The sequence below is a fragment of the Panthera leo genome, chromosome B3 (assembly GCF_018350215.1).
Source record: "Panthera leo isolate Ple1 chromosome B3, P.leo_Ple1_pat1.1, whole genome shotgun sequence".
Classification (NCBI taxonomy): Eukaryota; Metazoa; Chordata; class Mammalia; order Carnivora; family Felidae; genus Panthera; species Panthera leo.
In genome coordinates, this window is record NC_056684.1 from 115808345 (window position 1) to 115831964 (window position 23620).

General features: G+C 38.8%; 1 protein-coding gene across 1 annotated transcript in view; it reads left to right on the forward strand.

Moving 5' to 3' along the window:
• The window catches only part of PCNX1 (pecanex 1), a 164352-nt gene that overhangs the window by 874 nt on the left and 139858 nt on the right, over positions 1-23620 (forward strand).

Here is a 23620-nt window from a genome sequence, read left to right on the forward strand (position 1 = left end):
CTTCTCAGGGGTCCTGAACCTGTAGCCCCTCCAGCCCGTTGCACCCGGGGAGGAAAGCCCGACTGGGGCTCCCTGCCCTCCGCGTTTTGTGGCAGGCGCCGAGCACTGTGCTCCTAAGGGACGCCGCATTCATCCTTGGCACGCGTGCTTATTTGCGCTCCGTTCCGCGGGCGCCCGGGCACCCCTTGGGCACTCCCTTCACCCGAGGCGGTTCTCTCTCCGCGCCCCACCTCGCCTCGAATCCGCGTGCGGGGCCCTCGGCGCGGGGGAGGAGTGCGTGCCGCTCGGTGGGGAATGTAATTGCGGGGCTGCCGGGCTCTAACTCGCGACCAGGTGGTGTTTGAAAACCTGGCTCCTGACCTTCCTGCCTCCAAAAATCATTGTTTGTGCTGGTTCTTTTCTGTTCAGCTCTGTGGTCAGCGGCTGCTGTGTTTCCAGGCCAGCTTTGGGGGGAGGGAGCGGGGGAGATACGGGGAATCTGGCTGGCATTTCAGATTTGTTTGGATTGGTTCAAGGCCGTTTACTGATAGGAAAAAGGAAGTGCTGCCTGTTGCTGAATTCAGTACGATCAGCCTCTCCGAACGATCTGGGCTTGTTTTTACGCTGTCTTTTCGCTGAAAGTTGTACGCATGTTTTGTTTTGTTTGTTTGTGTTTTTAAACACATTAGGTTAGGGTGGGGCGTTAGGGTGACTAATGTGGAAGAGAGATGATACTTAAACTTCAGTTAATATTTTTAAGCTTCGGTTAAATTTTTAAAGTAACCGGAAGGGAGGAAAGGATGATAACTTTTTTGTTTTAGGAGCGTTCCTTTTAATGTATTTCTGTTAACTTTGTGGTTCTTTATGGAGCTATAGTAAAGGCGCTGGATTAGAAAATCTGGGAGTATGCCTGAGAAGTGCTGTAGTGAGTGAGAACACCCGATCCTTTCCTAAGTGAAGCTCCTTTTCACTGATTGGCAGGAAAGTGCCTGCTTGGGGGAAGACGTGCGAAATTTTATATTCCCAAGCAGATTTTAGTTTTACATCAAAATTGTTTTGAAGGGACTTATTGCTGCAGATAAAAAGGACATTTTAAAAAATGCTGATGACTTCTTATTTTATAATTTTTTTTTAGGGGACTTGTTCAGTCTTGTCCCATTCTGAAAATTTGTCGTGAAGTGTTATAATTTTCAATTAATTCTGCCCTAGGGGGTTCTATTTGCACTGCTCTACCTTCCAGGAATATGACATCATTAACGAACAGGTTAATTACTTTGGGTATAAGAATTCTCAGGCTGTCACAGAGCTTTCATGGCAGATTTCTCTTACATCCGAGAGAATTGTGAACTTAAAACTGAAACTGGTACTTCAGATGCAAGGATTAGTTGCTGTGTTGCAGTGTAAGGTTTCCATGTGAGCACGTGAGCTGTGTTAGGGGCTAAGTCGCTGTGTAATCAGCAAACATTACTAAAGGAAATTAGCATAAATAGAGAGCAATACATTGAGTTTACTGTTTCATTTTGGGAGTTTATTCAGTTGAATTTAATTCACAAATATTTGAGCGTCCACTATGTCCTGGGCAGTTTGCTAGATTCTGGGAAAACTGCTTCTCTGACTTTCTTGTCTTATTTAATGGTAATTCTGTTCTTCCTCATCTTTTAAAATCTCTCCTTGATTCATCTTTCTTTTCACATCCAGTTCATCAAATTTTGTGAGTTCTGTTTTGAAAACCTAACTAAAATCCAGCTAGTCCTCATCATCGCCCACCTGGTTCAAGCCACCATTTATGGCTCCTCTGGATAATTGCAGGATTCTAATGAGGTTCACTGCTTCTGTGTTCTCTATTCTTGTTACAGGAGTCTGAGTGATTCTTTGAAACATAAATCAGATCATGGCACTCTTCTTCCCTCAGAGCCTGCCCTCTGTTATACTCCATCACTTTGCCTTCTTAGAATTTTCCCAACATAACAACTATGTTCCTGCCTCAGGGCTTTTGCACTTGCTCTTCTCCCTCTCTCTCTGGATGACTCCTGAAGATATCTGTGTGACTTTCTCCACCTATTCAGATTTCAGTTATATGTGAGGCTTTCCCTGATAACCAATGTAACATAGCAACCAAGTAGCTCCTACAGTATTTCTAGTCCTCCTTTTCTCCTTTATTTAATAATGTTTATTACTAATTGATATATATTAGTATCTCTTTTTTTAGTGTTATTTATTTTTGAGAGAGAGAGAGAGAACACGTATGTCAGCAGGGAAGAGGCAGAGAGAGGGAGAGAGAATCCCAAGCAGGCTCCTTGCTGTTAGCACAGAGCCCGACATGGGTCTGGATCTCAACGATGATGAGATTGTGACCTGAGCCGAAATCAAGAGTCGGCCACTTAACCAACTGAGCCACCCAGGTGCCCCTATATTAATATTTCTTTATCTCTTTGGAGTATATGGTCTGAGGAGGGCAGAGACTATTTTGTTCACTGCTTTGTTGTCAGGACCTAGATCAGTGCAAGACACGTAATAACTGCTCAGGTGTTGAATGATTAGAAATGAACAAGACACAGCTTCTGCCTTCAAGGAACTTAAAGTCTAGCTTGGGGATAATGAATAGTTGACAAACATTAGAACTGTTGTGAAAAGGTAAGTACAGAGTGGCCCTGAGTTTCGAGTCAGACGATTGATTCTTGTCTAGGGGCAGTCAGCAAAGAGGATTTGCCAGCATTTGAAGAAACATTACTAGTTGTATAGTATTGAGATAGATGGAAGTATATACTTGAAGCAAAATTCAACATTTCACATAAAAATAAAATCTCTTACGGGGGTGCCTGGGTGGCTCAGTCACTTAAGTGTCCGGCTTTGGCTCTGGTCATGATCTCACGGTCCATGGATTTGAGCCTCGTGTCAGGCTCTGTGCTGACAGCTTGGAGCCTGAAGCCTGCTTCGGATTCTGTATCTCCTTCTCTCTCTGCCCCTTCCCCCATTTATGCTCAGTCTCTCTTTCAAAAATAAATAAACATGAAAAAAAAAAGATGGAAAAACATAAAATCTCTAACAGTTATAGATTATTATGTGTATGTTCTCCCAATAATAACTATAAATGATAGTGACTTTTAAGTGTATAAGTTCTTTTTTTTATATAAAATTTTTTAATGTTTATTTTTGACAGAGAGAGAGAGAGAGAGAGAGAGAGCGCGCGCGCGCGCACGTGCGAGCATGAGTGGGGGAGGGGCAGAGAGAGAGGGAGGGGCAGAGAGAGAGGGAGATAGAGAATCTGAAGCAGGCTCAAGGCCCCAGGTGTCAGCACAGAGCCTGACATGGGGCTTGAACTCACAGACTGCGAGATCATGACCTGAGCTGAAGTCACACGCTCAACCAACTGAGCCACCCAGGCACCCCAAGTGTATAGGTTCTTTATCCCAAACACTGTGTTCTCATTTAACTGATGAGGACACTTGAGTTTAGTCGTGGATGACCTGTTTTGTGACCTTTTGTTTAATCTAGCAATTAAAGGGCTAGATTTATACAGGGCCTTTGTAGCCATTGTATAGGTAGCTTTTTTTTTTTTTTCCTTTAAATTAAAGGCCCAAAGTCTATGAAGAGGTAGTAGGTTAAGTTAGGTAGAGTCTTAGTGCTTTTTGTATAGGAGTAAAACACTTTTGCTACTAGGAGCTTTTGTGGATGCTTTGAAAGGTAAGAGTTTATAGCTTCTGCAATTATGAAACTTTTCAGTAGTGAAAATGAAAAAGTAATTTTTTCCTTCTTACTTTCATTGTCCTTTCTGTTCCTCTTAAGGCACTCACCCCACTTTGTCTTGTTATACATTTGATCCTTGAACAACATGGGAGTTAAGGCCATCAACCCCTACTCTGTGGAAAATCCACGTATATCTTTTGACTCCCCCCAAACTTGCCTGCTAATAGCCTACTGTTGACCCTAAGCCTTATTGGTTATATAAACAGTCAAGTAACGTATTTTGTATGCTATATGTATTATATACTGTGTTATAAAGTAAGCTAGAGAAAAAATGTTAAGAAAACCATGAGAAAATATTTACAGTACTGCACTGTATTTATCAAGAAAAGTCCACATATTAGTGGACTCATGTACTTCAAACCCTTGTTCAAGGGTCAACTGTAATCATTTTTGCACGTGACATGTGACAGATGGTGAATGTGATAGTCATGAGCTTTGTGGCATTTTTGTGTGGTGGAAAGCAGATTGGAATTGGTGTTATCTTGATTTGTGAATTTTGGCTCTTCTTGATTGTGTGTCCTTTGGGAGAGACCCTACCTTTCTGGACCTTGATTTACTCGTGAGCCATTTCTTGTGTATTTTGTAAGGAAATATTTAGGAAATGAAATTATTCACTTTCAGAGTGGCCTTCAGTAAATGTCATTTGAAAGAATGGCTAATTAGAACAGTGTTTCCTCTATAATGTTGTGTGTCTGGAGGAGATGAGATAACTCTCGATTAGTCAAACCATTATTGCTCGACATATTGTTTTCTTCTGCAAAGAGTTATATCCCTAGGTGATGAACTATAACATTAGACTATTTACACAGGTGCTTCTCAGACTCCAGTTGACACCAGAATCACTTGACCGTGTTAAAAATGTGCATGTACTCGTCATTCTGATGCACAAGATCTGGAGTGTGGCCCATTTGTTTGTATTTTATGGACACCCAGGTCAGTTTAAAGAACTCGATCAATATGCCCCTAAGTCCCATCCCCTGACCTAAATCCAGCTGCCTAACTCATCATATCCTTTTGGCTGTCTTACAGGCATCTCGAAGGTATCCTGTCTAAATTGTTCTTGATTCCCTGCTAAACCTTCCCCTCACCGTCAGGACCAGACTTGTTTTCTTACTCTGTCAGCCTTGTTAATAGCACCATCGTGTGTGCAGTTGTTCATACGGTCTCCCTCCCCCTTGCCTTGTGAGCCAGTCTTACCGATTCTCTTGTCAGAATATCTCAGGCCTTCCTTTCCACTTCCTAGTTCCCCTGGTGTTTTGTTTTGTTTCCTTTTTTTTTTTTGTCTGTACTACTTTAGCTTCCATTCTTTCTTTTACAACTCCTTCTCTACCAAGTAAAAGACTCTGTGTCATTCTCCCTTTCTAATATTCTTCACTGATTTTCTTTTACACTTAGAATAAACTCCGGCATTCTTACTAAGCCCTCCCTGAAACCAGTTCCACCTTTGTCTGCAGTTTGTGCCGTAGTCACACTGGCCTTTCTGTTACTTCAACCTACTGAGCTCATTCCTCATTCTGGGCCTTTGCACATGCTATGACTCCTGAAGGGATACTCTTCTCTCCTGCTCTTTGCAACAAAGCCTGCTGTTGCTTGGTCATCAGGACTTGGGCTTTAATATCATCTCCTCACAGAGGTCTGACCTGCTAACCATAAGCAGGTTCTCTCTCTTTTGAACATCATTCCATCCTGTAACTTTTTTTCACAGTTCTGTCCATAAACACATATATTTGTCTTTGTTTACTTATTTGCTATCTCTCATTCCCCTCCGTCCCTACCTTGTAAGCTGGGGTCACGTGACTTATTTGTCATTGTACATCCCGTGTCAGTTCTCATGTTTGGCTTATATTAAGCTTTGAATAAATATTTGTTGAAGGAATCTTTTATAATATATGTGAACCTTCTTTAGACTTATCAGCATAACTGGTAGAGAATTTGGAGGGATGGGAAATTACTGTGGTAGGTTGTATTATATATATGGTGGAGTTACAGCGTACGTGGGGGTTAGGTTCAGTGTCTGTGTGCGTGACAAAAATAAGATATAGAATTATTGAAAAACTAAATGCAGAATGACTGTTGAAAAACCCTTACCTTAAATCATTCAAAGTGTAGCATATATAGTTTTTTTGTATGTGCAACTTCACAAATATATATATGCATGATATATAGTAACATATACTGTAAAATCAATAGATTATATTCAGAAACTAAAATATTCATAACAAATTTATGAAGGTTTTAATTTTTTTCTTCCAGGTGATTTTATTGTATCTTCTATAGCTGATGTTTATCATCTACAGAATGATAAGTCCTTTATTAGTAAGGATTTCTCTGAGGGCTTCATGTCATTTTCTTTAGCAAAGATTTAAAAATATTTTAGGGGCGCCTGGGTGGCTCAGTCAGTTGAGTGTTGGACTTCGGCTCAGGTCATAATCTCACAGTTCATGGGTTTGAGCCCCACTCAGGTTTTGCACTGACAGTAGGGAGCCTGCTTCAGATTCTTTGTTTCCCTCTCCCTCTGCCCCTCCCCCTCCCCCCTCCCCCATTTGAGGGCACATGCTCTCCTTTCTCTCTCAAAAATAAACATTAAAAAAAATATTTTAGGGGCGCCTGGGTGGCTCAGTCGGTTAAGCGGCGGACTTCGGCTCAGGTCACGATCTCGCGGTCCGTGTGTTCGAGCCCCGCGTCAGGCTCTGTGCTGACAGCTCAGAGCCTGGAGCCTGTTCCAGATTCTGTGTCTCCCTCTCTCTGACCCTCCCCCGTTCATGCTCTGCCTCTCTCTGTCTCAAAAATAAATAAACATTAAAATAAAAAATTAAAAAAATATTTTAAAGATCAATGTAAACAAGATTTTGTTATGATGACTGAAACTGAAATTGTCGTAGTTTATAATTTATATTTCCTAAAATGTTTAATTAGGAAAGTTATTGTATTATAAGTTAACAATTAAACATTATTATAAGTTAGCAATTAAACATTATTTATTATTTTCTGTGTCCTTTAGGAAAAGTTTGATGAATAGTTGGTGGTCTGTTTTGACCTATATCCTGTGTGTTTTCATACCAGTATTTTCAATAGTTAGTATCAAGGTGCATGTAATTGTTTCCATAATTAGTTATGACATAGATATAGCTCTTATCTCTTTATTATGTCATTGTCCACAGATGGTTTACAAATGAAGTTCCCAAAAAGCATCCATATTTGTCAACGTGCAGAAATGCTTGTGACTTTATAGAAATGGCAATTGATTGCTAAAATGTTTTAGTGTCTTTTGTTAAAGATGGGATGTTTTCTGCCATTTGAGAAATTACTCCAAGCTGTAAAATCATTTGGTAATTGAAAAACTAGGAAGGTTTCTTCTATTTCTTTTCCTGCTTTCAAATGCATACATTTAACTAGGTAGTTTGCCTTTGCTAGCTGACTTTATTGAAAGTTAAATTTTTCCAACGTTTTTTTAATGAGAATAAAAAAGTTGGGAGAATTATACCCACCACCTGGTTTCTATAATTTTTTTAATTATATGTCTATGTATCCCTCTAGCTATTAAGACCTTGGTTTTGTTTTGTTTTATTTTATTTTTTTTTATTTTAGAGAACACAAGCGGGAGAGAGGGGCAGAAGGAGAGAGAGAGAATTATTAACCTTTTTTTTTTAAGGGGGATGCTTGTGAAGTAACTTGCAGACATCAGTATAGATCACCCTGAAACATTTCTGCACGCGTACCATCTGCTAGAGTTATGATAGGCACAGATCCTAAGCGAACCGTTGGATGAGTTTGAATGTTGATAAATGCACACACCTGTGTAGTGCAACACCATCGTGTTGTTGAACATTAATGTCACCCCAGGAACTTCCTGCTTGCCCTTCCCAGTCAACCCTCTCACCCTTATTCTCATTTTTTCCCATGGTAGAGTAGTTTATCTAATTCTAGAACTTCATTTTAATGAAGTCATATAGCATATTCTTTGTGTAAGTCTTTCTCACTCAGCATAATGTTTTTGAGATTTATCCATATTGTATATATCAGTAACTTGTTCTCTTTTTTTTTTTTTTAAGTTTATTATTTTTGAGAGAGAGAGGGAGGGAGAGAGAGAATTCTAAGCAGGCTCTGCACTGACACGGCGCAGAGCCTGACAAGGGGCTTGAACACACGAACCATGAAATCATGACCTGGGCGGAGGAGATCAAGAGTAGGACCCTTAACTGACTAAGCCACCCAGGTGCCCCATTAACTTGCTCCTTTTTATTGATGAGCAGTATTCCTTTGTATGAATATATTAAAGTTTGTTCATCTTTATCTAGTCTCCTGTAGATAAGGACCTCTTTTGGCTTTATGTAAAAGGTATCACTCCAGCATGAGGGTAATTTTTATCGGGACTCAGAAGAAATTGGAAAACTTCATTAAATATCAAAAACGTTTTCTCTCCCCAAATAAGAACATGTTTTAATTTAAAATACATTAATGATAATTGCATACCTTATTCTCTTAGTTCAGTTTTTGTAGTCTTGTATTTGCTTAGTATTTAGATTTTCTCTGAATTCAATAGAATCTTTAATTATGTATATAGATGTTTTTGCTAAATTCAAAATTATATATAAGTAAAAAGAAGAAAGTAAAAACCTCTTCTAATCCCATTCACCCAGTCAGTTGAACATTTTAGTAACCAGAGTGTATTTGGAGCTTATAAATATGTATTATGCTTTCTTAAAAAAATGGGCTCATAAAATTTGTACTGTTGTGAAGCCTTCTATTTTTGTTTGACTGTAAATTGTGAATGTTTCCATGTAAGGAAAGAAAAGTAACAGTTTTAATAGCTCTGTAGTAGGTCTTAGTATAGATGTGTTACGGTGTATCTAATCGTTTTCCTGCTATTTTACAGGTTGTATTTTTTAGCTATTTAGAAAACACTAGGGTGAATTCTTGCAGTTAAATCTTTGTGCTAGTCTTTTGTATAAATCCCTAGAAGTAGACTTGGTGAATCAAGGGATATGCATATCTGTGTTTGATAATTGTTCAGTTTATGAGTGAATCCTTATATTGAGAGAGAGCATGAATGAGAGAATGATGGATAATAACGCAGGGTTCCTGAGAAGGCAAGATAACTGTGTGGTCTAAAGAGCACAGGCAGTAAGGGATCATCCTCAGAAAGGAGGGATGTGGGGAGAAGAAGTGATGAACAGTTGGTGGTCAAAGCTGAGGGAGATCTGTTTTTATTTTGATGATAATCTTGAAGTGTGGAGTGTTTTCTGTTGGGAGTGAGGGGAGAGGTCAGGAGGGCATTCAAGGTTTAAGGAGGATTTCCAGAAGGTGAGATGCTGTCCTAAGTTTTAGAGGGTGGGGAAGTGAACTGATGAGCAAGGGGTGGTAGGGTTGCCAGGCAACTTTGAGGATGCCTTTGAAGTTGAGGAACATGAGTTCAGAGTGTTGCAGAGGAATGTTCAGGAGAGAAATTTGGGGTAAAATTTATTTAGAAGTTACCACCTTTGCATAGCTGTCACCTACAGTGGCTAACTCCAAGCCACAAGTAGACAAGATCTGGAGAGAGTATAATTCATTAAAAGGAAGGTGGTTCGGACAGAACTCCAAGGCCTAACAGCAGTTAAAATCAGTGAAGGAGACAAGAAGGCAAGAGGGAAATGGAAGAGAGGAACCTGTTACGCAAGCCAAAGAAAGAGAGTGTTTTGAAAAAGGAGAAAATGGTCAAAAATGACAAATTGCCCTCTTAAAAGGATGTACTAATTTTTCATCACCAGTGTTGAGAGTACCTCCCACCTCCGCTCAGCACTTTCTCAAACAGTGTTACTGTTGTAAATTTCTTATTCAGTGGAATGTCATATAAAACCATATCAGTAATACTCTGTTTTGATAATTGCTACAGTTTCCCTTGAAGTACTTTTTAATTCAAACTTGGTACAAATTAAGGATGCTTACTGCACTAACATATATCACATAACATCTTTTATCTGATTTTTTTCTGTATTCTCACTTTCATAGCAGGCAGCTGATAAATAAGCAGAAATGCTTCCTTGAGAAGAGATCGGTTGCTTTTTTCTGTTATTTGAGTTACATCAAATGGTTTTCCTGTGTCTCTGCATAACTGGGGAGTTCAGAGAGTTACTGTGTAGGTGGGCTATGACGCCCCGAGATACCCTGGAACAGTAACAAGAATCGCATTGAGTAATGGAATGGGAAAGGGCAGATTACAACAAATATTTTCCTACTGCTCTTCGTTAATATAGAGGTGCATTTTGCTAAATCACAGTAAAATTAGTAGTTACTGATTCTGGTTCCTCTGCTTGTTTCCTGAAAATGTTGGTGAAATGCTTTCTTTGTTAGGATTGTAAAACAGGTCAGACTTTTCTTATCTTCCTTTATCGCTAGAACCCGAGGGATTGTATCTTTTTTAACTTACACTGTTGGTGCTAGCTAGTCTCCGTTGCTTTGTGTTATGATAAGAAAGAAAAAACCTAGGGAAAAGCAAGCCATTTCCGTTTGAGGTTTTTAGGGGCAAAAAAAAGTTCTATTCCATAGAGCTTTGTACAAACCAAATAGAACCCTGAGTGCCAACTGCGCTGAGAATAGGCAGGAAGCTTAGTCACAGATTTGAGAAGCTTGAATTATGTATCTGGGTGTTTTCCTTTTCCTACCCCTCCTCGCCCCCTGTGTGTTGTCTAGACATAAACTAAACAGATTTAACCACTAAAGTTATCTTTAAAACTTTATGTTTTGAAATAATTTTAGATTTACAGAAAAGTTACAAAAATAGCATAGAGTTTTTGTATACCCTTTGCCCAGCTCCCTCTAATATAAAATCTTACATAACCATGGTGCATTTATTAAAACAAAGAAAGTAACAATACAGTGCTATTAACAAACTCTAGAATTTATTTGGATTTCACTGGTTTTTCCACTAATGTTCCTATTCTGTTTCAGGATCCAATCCAGGATACTTAATTGCATTTAGTATCATCATCTTTAATATGGGTTTTTTACTGCTTTCCCTTACCATGCTGGGAGTCTATTTTTTAAGGAATTTTACAATTCATAACAACTTATCAAATTGTATAAGAACAATTAGTAGAAGATTTTATGTCTGGGATCGATACATTTGAAATGGACAAAAGAGGAGTGTATCCTAAATGATTTTTGAATCTTGCATTGACCATTAACCTGTGTTAGGCTATTTTAAAGTTAAGATGTTTCAAATATGAAAAATTAAATGAAATAATCCTAAAGACGATAAAGACTTCAGATATCATTCATGCAGAATGGATGACGGTCCATTCCTATATAATGCTGTTTTTCCTAATTTATAAATTAGAGCCCATGAGATAAATTCATACCCAGGTTACAAGGTATAAATATGACTAATTCCTTATGTGTCATACAGTGTTCAGGAATTGGAAGGAGGATGCAAATATTTCCTGGAAGGCTTTATGCAAAGGATAATTCTTTATTCAAAACGTTTACAGTATGCTGGGCACTGTGGTAGGTTTTATGGTGGGGGACCGTTATAAGTTTGGTTATTTGAGTTGGAACAGTGTTTCTCATAATCTTCCCAGCAGGCAAATAAATTTTTGTTTGGGGGGAAAAACTGTTCTTTAAAAGAAAATATGTTCTTAAATGTAGTGATTTGTTCAGCTACCAAGTACTTTATTATAACATATCCAACATATTAAGTCTTTCTCAGTGAATTATTATTTAAAAAATTTTTTAAATATTTATTTATTTTTGAGAGGTGGGGAGGGGCAGAGAGAGAGAGAGAGGGAGACACAGAATCCAAAGCAGGCTCCAGGCTCTAGGCTCTGAGCTGTCAGCACAGAGCCTGATGTGGGGCTTGCACTCATGAACCATGAAAACATGACCTAGGCCGAAGTTGGAAGCTTAACTGACTGAGCTACCCAGGTGCCCCAGTGAATTACATTTTTAACTTCTCACAGTATCATTTATGCATATTACTGTCTCTCAATAAGTATCTGGAATGGTTAAACGAAAGGATATAAAAAGAAATAAAAACCCAAATGGGGTGCCTGGGTGACTCAGTTGGTTAAGCGTCTGACTCTTGGTTTCAGCTGAGGTCATGATCTCATGGTTCCTGAGTTCAAGCCCTGCATAGGGTTCCATGCTGGAAACCTGCTTGGGATTTTCTCTCTCCCTCTCTCTCTGTGCCACCGCCCCCCCCCCCCCGCCCCGCCCCACTCATGCTCTCTCTCTCTCTGAAAATAAATAAACTTAAAAAAAAAAAAAGCAAATAAACCGGTTATCATTTGTACTGTTTCATTTATGCCACACCATACATCGCAGATGAAGCCCTGCACATCATTTCCACAATCATCACAGACCTTTAAGACAGAACGCTAGTGAACTTTGCAAGGGCGTAAAGAGAGCTTTTGGGTGCATTTTAGTAAGGAAATCCCCAACTTAAAGATTTTTAAAAAGTGAGAATAAATTTAGCTGATCTCAAAATATTATGCTGTATTATCAAAAAGTCTTACTTTTTTCCAGTCCCTGTGGCACAGGAATATTAAAAGATGCAGTATTGTGCTATGGAAGAATAAGCGTAATTTTTTAATATGAAGGATTTTCGCATGAACAAGGAAGTTGGAAGAATAATACATGGTCTCTGCTTAGATTCGAAGATATGAACCTTTCAAAAGATCATATTTGCTTCAGCTATGTACTAATGTAAGATATATATCTGCACATAGACACGTCGATATACACATTCTGTCTTGCACATACACGCACACATGATACATCATGACACCTCACCTCTAAGTGCTTCAGGCTTCACCTTCATAATTGTAACACCTTTATCATGTTGAATATGATTAATAATTCTCTTATATCTCACACCTAGTTTATATTTAAATTTCCCTAGTTACCCCCAAAATATCATTTATAGCTAGTTTTTCCAAGCCAGGGCTCCAGTTAGGGTTTAATCATTTCTCCATCCAATTGACCTTTTTTTTTTTTAATTTTTTTTTTCAACGTTTTTTATTTATTTTTGGGACAGAGAGAGACAGAGCATGAATGGGGGAGGGGCAGAGAGAGAGGGAGACACAGAATCGGAAACAGGCTCCAGGCTCCGAGCCATCAGCCCAGAGCCTGACGCGGGGCTCGAACTCACGGACGGCGAGATCGTGACCTGAGCCGAAGTCGGACGCTTAACCGACTGCGCCACCCAGGCGCCCCTCCAATTGACTTTTTAAAAAGTCTAGGCTAATTATAGAATGTCTACGTTTTGGATTTGTCTAATTGTGGTGTCATGTTTTTTTTTCCTGTCTAGTCTCTGTAGTTTCTGTAAAGTACATATTTTTTAATGTTTGTTTACTTTTGAGAGAGTGCGAACGGGGGAGGGGCAGAGGGAGAGGGCCGCACAGAGGATCTGAAGCAGGCTCCCCACTGACAGCACAAAGCCTGATGTGAGTCTTGAACTCACAAACCGTGAGGTCATGACTTGAGCTGAAGTCGGACGCTCAACAGACTGAGTGACCCAGGGTGCCCCTGTAGTTCCTGTAAATTTAAACTTTATTTTATTGTCCCAAGTTAGAGTTTCTAGAATTTACATATTTCAGCATGATATTTAACATGAGTAGTGTTGTATTGCAAATTTCCCTTTCATTGTTGCTTTGCCTTTGATTTGGGAATCTTTCATATTTACTGACAGATTTTACTGCCATAATTTTTGTTCATATCATTATGCAGTGTCATTGTTACTCAGGCTTTCATTATGTGTCTTTTGGCTTTCTTCCTTATTAAAGACATATCTGTGTGTCTTTAAGGAGTAAGGAAAAGAAGGAAATAAGGAAAGTCAAAGCAATTGTAAAATCACAGAATGCACCACATAGTTCTTCCCACTATTTTGGCATCTGGCTTTCAACTAATTATAACTTTATGTATTTTTGCTTACTAATAGGTTGAGGAGAATTAGAATTATCCATTATCAAGCTGTGTCCCCAGTACTCTGTTCATTCTGAGTCACCGCTCATCTCTTCTCCTTCTCCTGGAGCAAAATGTGTATCACAGCATGGGCTAGAGTGAGGCCAACATATCTCTGCCTTTTATTTAATTTTTTCTAGGAAGTTATTGAGCAGCTTTGGGAGATTATTGGAAAGTCTTTTTATGTTTCTTAGTGGTATCCGTCTTGATGCTCCACTCGAGAATTGCTGGCCTGGAGCACAGGACACAGGCTTGGGGCAGAGCTGTCACTGCCTTTCTGCAACCCTAAACCCACCGTCTAATAATTGGGAATTAACTTGCTTGATTGAGGTCCTGTTTTGCGTCATATGAATAAATCGGTACACGGGGGGAGATTCTGGACATGTGTATTTTGAAAAGCAACTTCCCCTAAATGTACCAACAGAAAAGCCCATAGGTGATTCTGTTAGACACCTCAGGCTAACAGACGCTAGCTCGGGAGGTATTAGTCTCTGATTTGTGAATGTCTGAAAATACCTTATTGTTTCCTGACGAGGTTGTTGGTTTAGGTCATCTGCATTTTTCAGCAGTGAATAAATTACTGAATAATTTTGATTCGGGCTGTAGTGGGAACTTTTATACTACTGATAATACCAGTAGTAAGTACTGGCATGTAAGATAGCACTTTTTACTCAGTGTGGAATATTCCTCGAGCATTTCACCCTCCAGTTAAAAAAACCACTATTAGACTTTTATCATGAAAATAACATTATCTGTAGAAACTGTATGAGTATCTACAGTCTGTAATAAAAACATGTTCTAAAGTAAAAGACCAGAATAAGAACAAACAGTGCTGTGGTGCACATTTGTGTATGTAAGATCTTATTTGTGGGAGTATATAGCATGAGTTTCTAGAAAAGAAATTGCTAGGTCAGAATTTACATATTTAAAATTCACCTAGTTGCTGCCAAACTACACCTCAAAAAAGCGATGCCATTTTATATTTTCACCTTTGTGAGAGGACGTGTTTGCCTCTGTTCTCACCAACATTGGTTATTACAAATCTTTTTCAGTGTAATAGTGTAAAATGGCATCTCATTTTAATTTGTGTTTTCTTAATAAGTTCTTTGAATATTTTTTCTTAAAAAATTTTTTTAATGTTTATTTAAAAAAAATTTTTTTTAACATTTATTTATTTTTAAGACAGAGACAGAGCATGAACGGGGGAGGGTCAGAGAGAGAGGGAGACACAGAATCTGAAACAGGCTCCAGGCTCTGAGCCATCAGCACAGAGCCCGACGCGGGGCTGGAACTCACGGACCGTGAGATCGTGACCTGAGCTGAAGTCGGACGCTCAACCGACTGAGCCACCCAGGCGCCCCAATGTTTATTTATTTTTGAGAGAGACAGCATGAGAGGCAGAGGGGCAGAGAGAGAAGGAGACACAGAATCTGAAACGGGCTCCAGGCTCTGAGCTGTCAGCACAGAGCCCAACATGGGGAGCGAACTCACGGAGTGCAGGATCATGACCTGAGCCGAAGTCAGCGGCTTAACTGAGCCACCCAGGTGCCCCATGAGTATCTTTTCATATGCTTGGTAGACATTTATATTTTTTAATTGCTTTTTGTGTGCTTTATCTTTTTCTGAAAGTCAGTCATGTTGTTGTGCTTAGTGATTTCTGAGAGACTTTTTACGTATAAAAATTAGTTTTGTGGGGCATCTGGGTGGTTCAGTCGGTTGGGTGTGTCTGACTTCTGCTCAGGTCACGATCTCGTGGTTCATAGATTCAAGCCCCGCGTCGGGTTCTGTGCTGACAGTTCAGATCCTGGAGCCTGCTTCAGATTCTGTCTCCTCCTCTCTCTGCCCCTCCCCTGCTTGTGCTCTGTCTCTCTCTCAAAAATGAATAAACATTAAAAAAAAATTTTTTTTTAAATTAGCTTTGTCGTATATTAAATCTGCCTACTTTGTCTTTTAACTTTATGTTTGGGTTTTTGGACATATAAATTTAACATTTTTAGTAGTCATGTTTACTAGTTTTCTTCATGCTTATGAAGATCTTCCCCGTAAAAGGTTTGTTTAAAAAAAAAAATCATGTTTTTATTTAACTTTTAAATTGGGAATAAATATGCATAGTTAGATTCTCTCTCTCTCTCTCTCTCTCTCTCTCTCTCTCTCTCTCTCTCATACACACACACACACACACACACACACACACACACACTTCTAAAAGCTGATGGGGTGCCTGGGTGGCCCAATTGGTTGAGTGTCCAACTCTTGATTTTGGCTCAGGTCATGATCTCGTGGTTTGTGAGTTCAAACCCCGCATTAGGCTCCATACTGACATTGTGGAGCCTGCTTGGGATTCTCTCTCTCTCCCTATCTCTCTGCCCCTCCTGCACAGCCTCTTTCTCTCTCAAAATAAATAAACTTAAAAAAAAAAAGGTGGTTAAAAAATTGCCCTTTTTTACCTTCCCACCATCTTCCCAGTTTTGTACCTGCACTTCCTGTAAGAAACCACTATGACTCTCACCACAACCTACAGATTCAGATTCCTCCACCACAATATTCTATATATTGTTCTTCACACTTAATACATATTAAACATACATGCATCAGTACCAAAAGGGCTTCTTCAGTTTGGGTGTTTTGTTTTGTTTTGTTTTGTTTTGAGATATACTTGACATATAGCATATTAGTTTCAGGTATAGGACATGGTTCAATATTTGTATATAGTGAGATGATTACAAGTCTAGTTAACATCTGTCACCATGCATAGTTAGATTTGTGTGTGTGTGTGTGTGTGAGTGATGGAATCTTTTAAGATTTATTCTCCTAGAAACTTCCAGATATCAATACAGTATTATTAACTGTAGTCACCATACTGTATATTATATCCCCATGACTTAATTATAAATGTTTATTTATTTATTTTGCAAGAGAGAGGGAGAGAGAGAATCCTATGCAGGCTCCACACTGGAAGTGCAGAGCCCATCACGGGGGTTGATTTCACAAACCGTGAGATCATGACCTGAGCCAAAATCAAGAGTTGGGTAACCACCAGAGCCACCCAGGCACCTCCCCCCTCCCCACTTATTTATAATTGGAAGTTTTTACCTTTTGACTCTGTTTCTTCATTTTGTCTGTCACCACCACCACCCCACTCACCTCTGGTAATCACCAGTTTTCTCTGTTTCACGGTCAGTTGTTTTTTTTCAGTTTCCACACATAAGGGAGATCATATGGTATTTTTTTTTTTCCTTCTGTCTAATTTAATTCACTTACCATATATAATGCCCTCAAGGTCCATCCATGTTGTGGCATATAGCAAGATTTCCTTCTTTTTTATAGTTCAATAATACTCGTGTGTGTGTGTGTGTGTGTATACACACACACAGTATATATCAGTTCATCAATTTCTTTATCCATTCATCCATTGATGGACACTTAGATTGTTTCCATGTCTTGGCTATTGTAAATAATGCTGCGATGAATGAGGGGTGCCTGTATTTTTCAAAGTAGTGCTTTGTTTCTTTTGGATACCCAGAAGTAGAATTGCTACATTATATGTTCTATTTTTAAGTTTTTGAGGAACCTCTGTACTGTTTTCCATAGTGGCTGTACCAGTTTACATTCCCATTAACAGTGCACAAGAGTTCCCTTTTTTCCACATCCTTGCAACACTTGTTATTTCCTGTCTTTTTGATAATAATTTTAACAGGTATGAGGTGATATCTCCTTGTGGGTTAGATTTGCATTTCCCTGATAGTAATGTTGAGCACCTTTTCATGTACCTATTGGCTATCTTTATGTCTTTGAAAAAATGTCTATTGAGATCCTCCACCCATTTAAAAAAAATATTTATTATTAAGAGAGAGAAAGAGAGCCAGAGAGAGAGGGAGACACAGAATCCAAAGCAGGCTCCAGGCTCTGTGCTGAGCCGTCAGCACAGAGCCAACTCGGGGCTTGAATCTGCGAACCGTGAGATCATGACCTGAGCTGAAGTCGGACACTTAACCAGCTGAGCCACCCAAGTGCCCCACTCCACCCGTTTTTCAATTGGATTAGTTTTTTGATATTAAGTTGTAAGAGTTCTCTATATATTTTGGATATTAGCCCCTTATCGAATATAGGATTTGCAAGTATTGTCTCCCATTCGGGAGGTTGCCTTTTCATTTCATTGATGGTTTCCTTTGTTGTACAGAGTTTTTTAGTTTGATGTGGTTTCACTTGTTTATTTTTGCTTTTGTTGCTCTTGCCTTATGGTGTCAACCCCCTAAAAAACCTTGCAAAGACTAATGTCAGGGAGCTTACTTCCTGTGTTTTCTTTTAGGAGTTTTATGGTTTCAGGTCTTAGATTTAAGTCTTTAATCCATTTTGAGTTTACTTTTTGTATGGTGTAAGATAGTAGCCAAGTTTGATTCTTTTGCATGTGATTGTCCAGTTTTCTGAAAACCATGTATTGAAGAAACTGTCCTTTTCCCATTATATATTTTGGCTCCTTTGTTGTAAGTTAATTGGCCATGTATGTGTCAGTGTATTTCTGGGCTCCTTGTCCTACTGATCTGTTTCTGTTTTTATGCCAATACCATACTGTTTTAATTACTATAGCTTTGTAATGTAGTTTGGAACCAGGGAGCATGATGCCTCCAGCTTTGTTCTTCCTTTTCATGATTGCTTTGGCTTTTTGGAGTCTTTTGTGGTCCCATGCAAATTTTAGGATTGTTGTTAGATTTCTGTGAAAATTACATTGAAATTTTGATAGAGATTGCATTGAGTCTTTAATTGCTTTAGGTAGTATGGACATTTGAACAATATTAACTATTTAAAACATGAGCATTTTATCCATTTGTGGTTTGCCTCCAGTTTCTTTCATCAGTGTTTAATAGTTTTCAGTGTAAAGGTCTTTTACCTCCTTGGTTAAATTTCTTCTTAGGTATTTGATTATTTTTGATGCAATTGTAAATGGGATTGTTTTCTTAATTTCTCTGATAGTTTGTTATTGGTGTATAAAAGCACGACAGATTTTTGTATATTGATTTTTAATCCTCAACTTACTGAATTCGTTTATTCGTTCCAACAGTTTTTTGGTGTTTTGGCTTAAACCGTCTTTGGGGTTTTCTTTATTATTATTTTTTAAGTTTTTTAATTTATTCAAGTGATCTCTGCACCCCACGTGGGACTTGAATGAGATCAAGAGTCACATGCTCTTCCAGCTGAGCCAGCCAGGAGCCCCTGGGTTTTCTAAATATACTATGTCATCTGCAAATGGTGAGTTATACTTCTTCCATTCCAATTTGGATGACTTTTATTTCTTTTTCTTTCTTTTTTTTTTTAATTTATTTTTTTAATTTATTTTTGAGACAGAGAGAGAGCATGAGCAGGGGAGGGGTAGAGAGAGGGAGACACAGAATCCGAAGCAGGCTCCAGGCTCTGAGCTGTCAGCACAGAGCCTGACGCGGGCTCGAACTCACGGATTGTGAGATCATGACCTGAGCTGAAATTGGACGCTCAACTGACTGAGCCACCCAGGTGCCCCATTGCTCTGACTAGGACTTGAATAAAAGTGGCAAGAGTGGGCATCCTAGCCTTGTTTCTGATCTTAGAGGAGAAGCTTTCAGCTTTTCACTGTTAAGTCTGGTACTAACTGTGGGTTTCTTACATAAGGCCTTTGTTATGTTCAGGTATGTTCCTTCTATACCCACTTTATTGAGAGTTTTATAAACGGATGTTGACTTTGGTCAGATACTCTTTCTGCCTCTGTTGAGCTGATCATATATGATTTTTATCCTTCATTTTGGTAATGGGGTCTGTCACATTGATTTGCAGGTGTTAAACCATTCTCGCATCCCTGGAATAAATCCTACTTGATCATAGTGTTGGATTCTTTTAATGTGATTGAATTTGGTTCGTTAATATCTTGTTAAGGATTTTTACCTGCATTCATCCGGGATATTGGTCTGCAGTTTTCTTGTGGTGTCCTTGTCTGGTTTTGGCAACAGGGTAATGCTGGCCTCATAAAATGAATTTGGAGCTGTTCCTTCTTTTTCTGTTGTTTGGAAGAGTTTGAGAAAGATTGTTATTAATTCTTCTTCAAATGTTTGGTAGAATTCAGTGAAGCAGTCTGGTCTTGGATTTTTGTTTGTTGGGCTCTGTTTTTTTAAATAGTTGCATAGAAGTCCATTGTGTGGTTACCTGTTTCCTGCTGATAGACATTTAATTTGTTTGCCAACTTCTAACACAAACCATACTGGGGTAAATAATTTGTATAAACATCGTCTCCGGTGTGGTCAGGTATAGTAATAAGATAAATTCCTAGAAATGAGATTGCTTGTTCAGAGGATAAATGCTTTTGTAATTTTGAAAGATCTGCCAAATTGCCCTTCCGAGGTGTGTGTTACTCACTTTACATGTTTGGAAGCAATACATGACAGTATCTGTGCTCACATGTTTTGCTCCTTTCATAGGTAACAAATAGTATCTTAGAGTGGTTTTGATTTGCATGTCTCCTGCTTTGAGTGGGATTGAGCAGCTTTTCTTAAGCTTAAGGTGTCTTTTTTTTTTTTTAATTTCTCTGTGAAGAATTCATGTGCTTTATCCATTTTCTCCTAGGTTGTTTCTTACTGATTTCTAAGCACTGTTATATATTAAGGAGATTAGTCCTTTGTAATATAATTGCAGACATCTAATAGTTTTATAGTTTAGCCCATTTGGAATTTATTTTGCTGTAAGCAATGTGTGAGTATCAAGTTAAAAAATTTTTTTAGATAGGCAGTTGTCCCAATCAACCTAATTTATTAAACCATCTCCTATTTTTCTTAGTAGAGTAAATGCCATATTTTTTATAATTTAAGTTCCCACTGGGGTATTTGGTTCTGTTTTATCAGTGTCTACTCTTACATGTATACTAAATTTTGTTGGTAACCCTTGTTTTATATATGTATAGATTTTTCTTTCATAGTAGTAGTCTTGTTAGTCTGTCTTACTAGTTTTTTTTATAGCTATTCTTGCATCTTTATCCATTTTGTTCAGTTTCTAAGGGATGTCATTGAGTTTGTGATTGAAAGAAATTGAATTTGTGGGTTATTTCAGGGAAGGAAGTTTGACATCTTTATAATATTGAATTAAGGTGATCTCTCCCTTTATGTCCCTAAAGAGAATTTTGTTTTTAAGTTTTTTTTTTTAAATGTTAGCCTTGTATATTTTCCCTTAGGATTATTATTCTTAGATTTTAGTTTTTAACGTAGTGTAAATAGAACCATTTTTTTTCACTGTTTCTAACTGGTCATTGCTACCATGTAAGGAAACTATTGGTTTTTATAAAAAAATAACTTATTTTAGAATAGTTGTAGATTTATAGAAAAGTTACAGAGATGGTGGTACAAGATATCCCACATAACCGCTCATTTTCTCCTGTTGATTGCATTTTGGGTTACTATGGTACATTTGTCACAACCAGTGGACCAATATTTGATATCTCATTATTAACTTAAAGTCCATACTTTATTCAGATTTGTTTAGAGTTTTTACCTAATGTCCTTTTGCTGTTCCAAGATGCCATCTAAAACAATTGATTTTGATTTATTGATTTTGCAGTCACACACTTTATGGAATTAGCTCATTTTTTTCTAATAATTTTTGTTTTAAAAGGATTTTCATATATGCAATCATGTTTATAAAAAGTAATTTGAAGTTCTTTCCAATTCTTATACTTTTTTCTCTTGTATAATTGCCTGCGTGGTACTTTACATATCTGTATTAAATAATGCTGGCAATATAGACAGCCTTCCCTGCTTCCCTACTTTAATGGTCATGCCAGTGTTTTACCATTAAGCACAATATATTTTTTGCTTGAAGTATAGATTCTTTTTTTCTTTACTGTGATACAAAAATATTTCTCTATTTTAAAAAAATATGTATTTTTTAAAAATTATTTTTGAGAGAGAGAGACAGAGAGTAAGCAGGCAAGGGGCAGAGAGAGAGGGTGACGCAGAATCGCAAGCAGGCTCCAGGCTCTGAGTGCTCAGGACAGAGCCCGACGCGGGGCTCGAACTCACAGACCACGAGATCATGACCTGAGCTATAGTCGGCTGCCCAACCAACTGAGCCACCCAGGCGCCCCAATATTTCTCTATATTTTTTAATGACTCTGGTTGTTCACTGTCAGACTAAATATTTACCACCGGGTATTCTGAGATCTCACAAGTCTTATCTAGCTCATCTTTTGTGTAGCTCATCTTTTGTGTAGCTCATCTTTGGTTCCTCTGAACTGTTTCTATTCAGCGGTCTTTCTGTTTGTTTGCTTAGCTTAGTTTTGCCACCACGTTGCTTAAACATGATTAAAAACATCACGTGGTTATTGTGCTATTACCTCATGCCCATGCACCATCCATTTTCAGATTTTCTCACTTAATCTTCATCATAGCCCTGCCCTGTGAAATAAAGACACTGTTATCCCATTTTGCAGTTGAGGAAACTGCTTCAGGGTCATGCGTGTCGCCCTGCCTTTTTTCCCCTTTGACCCCAGGACCACCACCACATCACTGTTCAGCGTCCTCCTCACACAGACGCACAAGATGCTTTTCTGATTAATCTCCTGAAAGCCAACCTGTGACGGATTTGAGACGAGTTTAGTGTCCCCTGATCTTTTTCAGTGCGTATTCTGAATCTGGAGCTGCCCTTCCCATCATCATCTAATTATATCCTTAATCTTGGCTGCTTTTGACCCGCAGAGTGTATGACTACAATGGAAGCCCATTATAAAACACAATGTTCTCCTAGGGATTTTGTTATGGTTCTCATCTATACTTAAAGTGAGGTAATTTGTCTCACTCATCATTTTGGTGGGAGGGGTTACTTAGCCTATTATGTGGCATCTATTATAAATGGATTTTATTAAAATTTAATGTCCTTTCACTTATTGGTCTAATGTGGGGTTCTCTCCCCGCTATGATTATATCAAATACTAGTTCCTTCTTGCCATGGCTGTTGTTACATGTGCTCCTTCATGCCGGCTACAGAGATCCGGCATTTGCAGCCGGCTTATATCCCATCCATTCCAGGTTTTTTGTGAACAAAGTCAGGAGCTGTAATTCTTAAGACTGTGTAAAGAGCAGCAAGAGAGGCAGTTGCCGCCACTTACCTGCATTTCTAGGGCTGGAAGATTTTAACCCAGCTTTGTCACGGTTACCACTTGGTTTCTAGTGGGCAGCCAGGGACGGTGCTAAACAACTTTTAAAGTACAGGGCAGTACCAACAACATAGGATTATCTGGCCCCAAATGCCGGCATTGCTGGGTTAAGAAGCTTTGCTCCAGATCATGCATTTTCAGTAAGAATGAGGTTGCTTGCCCTCAAGGAGGTGAAAATAACTTACTTGATAGGGGAGGGTGGGTGGTGGTGGTGGTAAAGAAATCTTTTTATGTATAACGTCCACTTGTACGTAGGGGACATACAGATGTAGTGTGTCTGTGGTGGTAAAATTTCATGAGGGGGAGTGTTTTGGAAACCTACATTTCCGTGTGTTTTCGTTTAGTCTCATGCTGCTTCCACACTCCTAACATTTCTGCTACCAGGTGTGTATGGGTTTTCCCTTAACAAACAATTTTCTGAGTAACCAGCTGAATATCCTACAATTTAACTCAGTTCTGACAATACCTGGAGATAGCTTCAAATCCCACTGGTTAAGGGGCCAGTTCCACAAGACTGTCTCCTTCCCCCCAGGTCAGATGCCAGTAACAAGTACAGGTTGTCACCTATGCTTCTGTCCCATTGCCTACAAATTGGAAGTTTCCATGACCCCATTCTCAGGTTCAGTTAATTTGCTAGAGTGGCTCATAGAACTCAGGAAAACAATTTACTTACTGTTCACCAGTTTATCACAAAAGGATGTGATAAAGGATACAGATGAACATCCAGCAAGAAGGGATATGTAAGGCAGATGTGTGGGAAGGGGCACAGAGCTTTCATGTCTTCTCTGG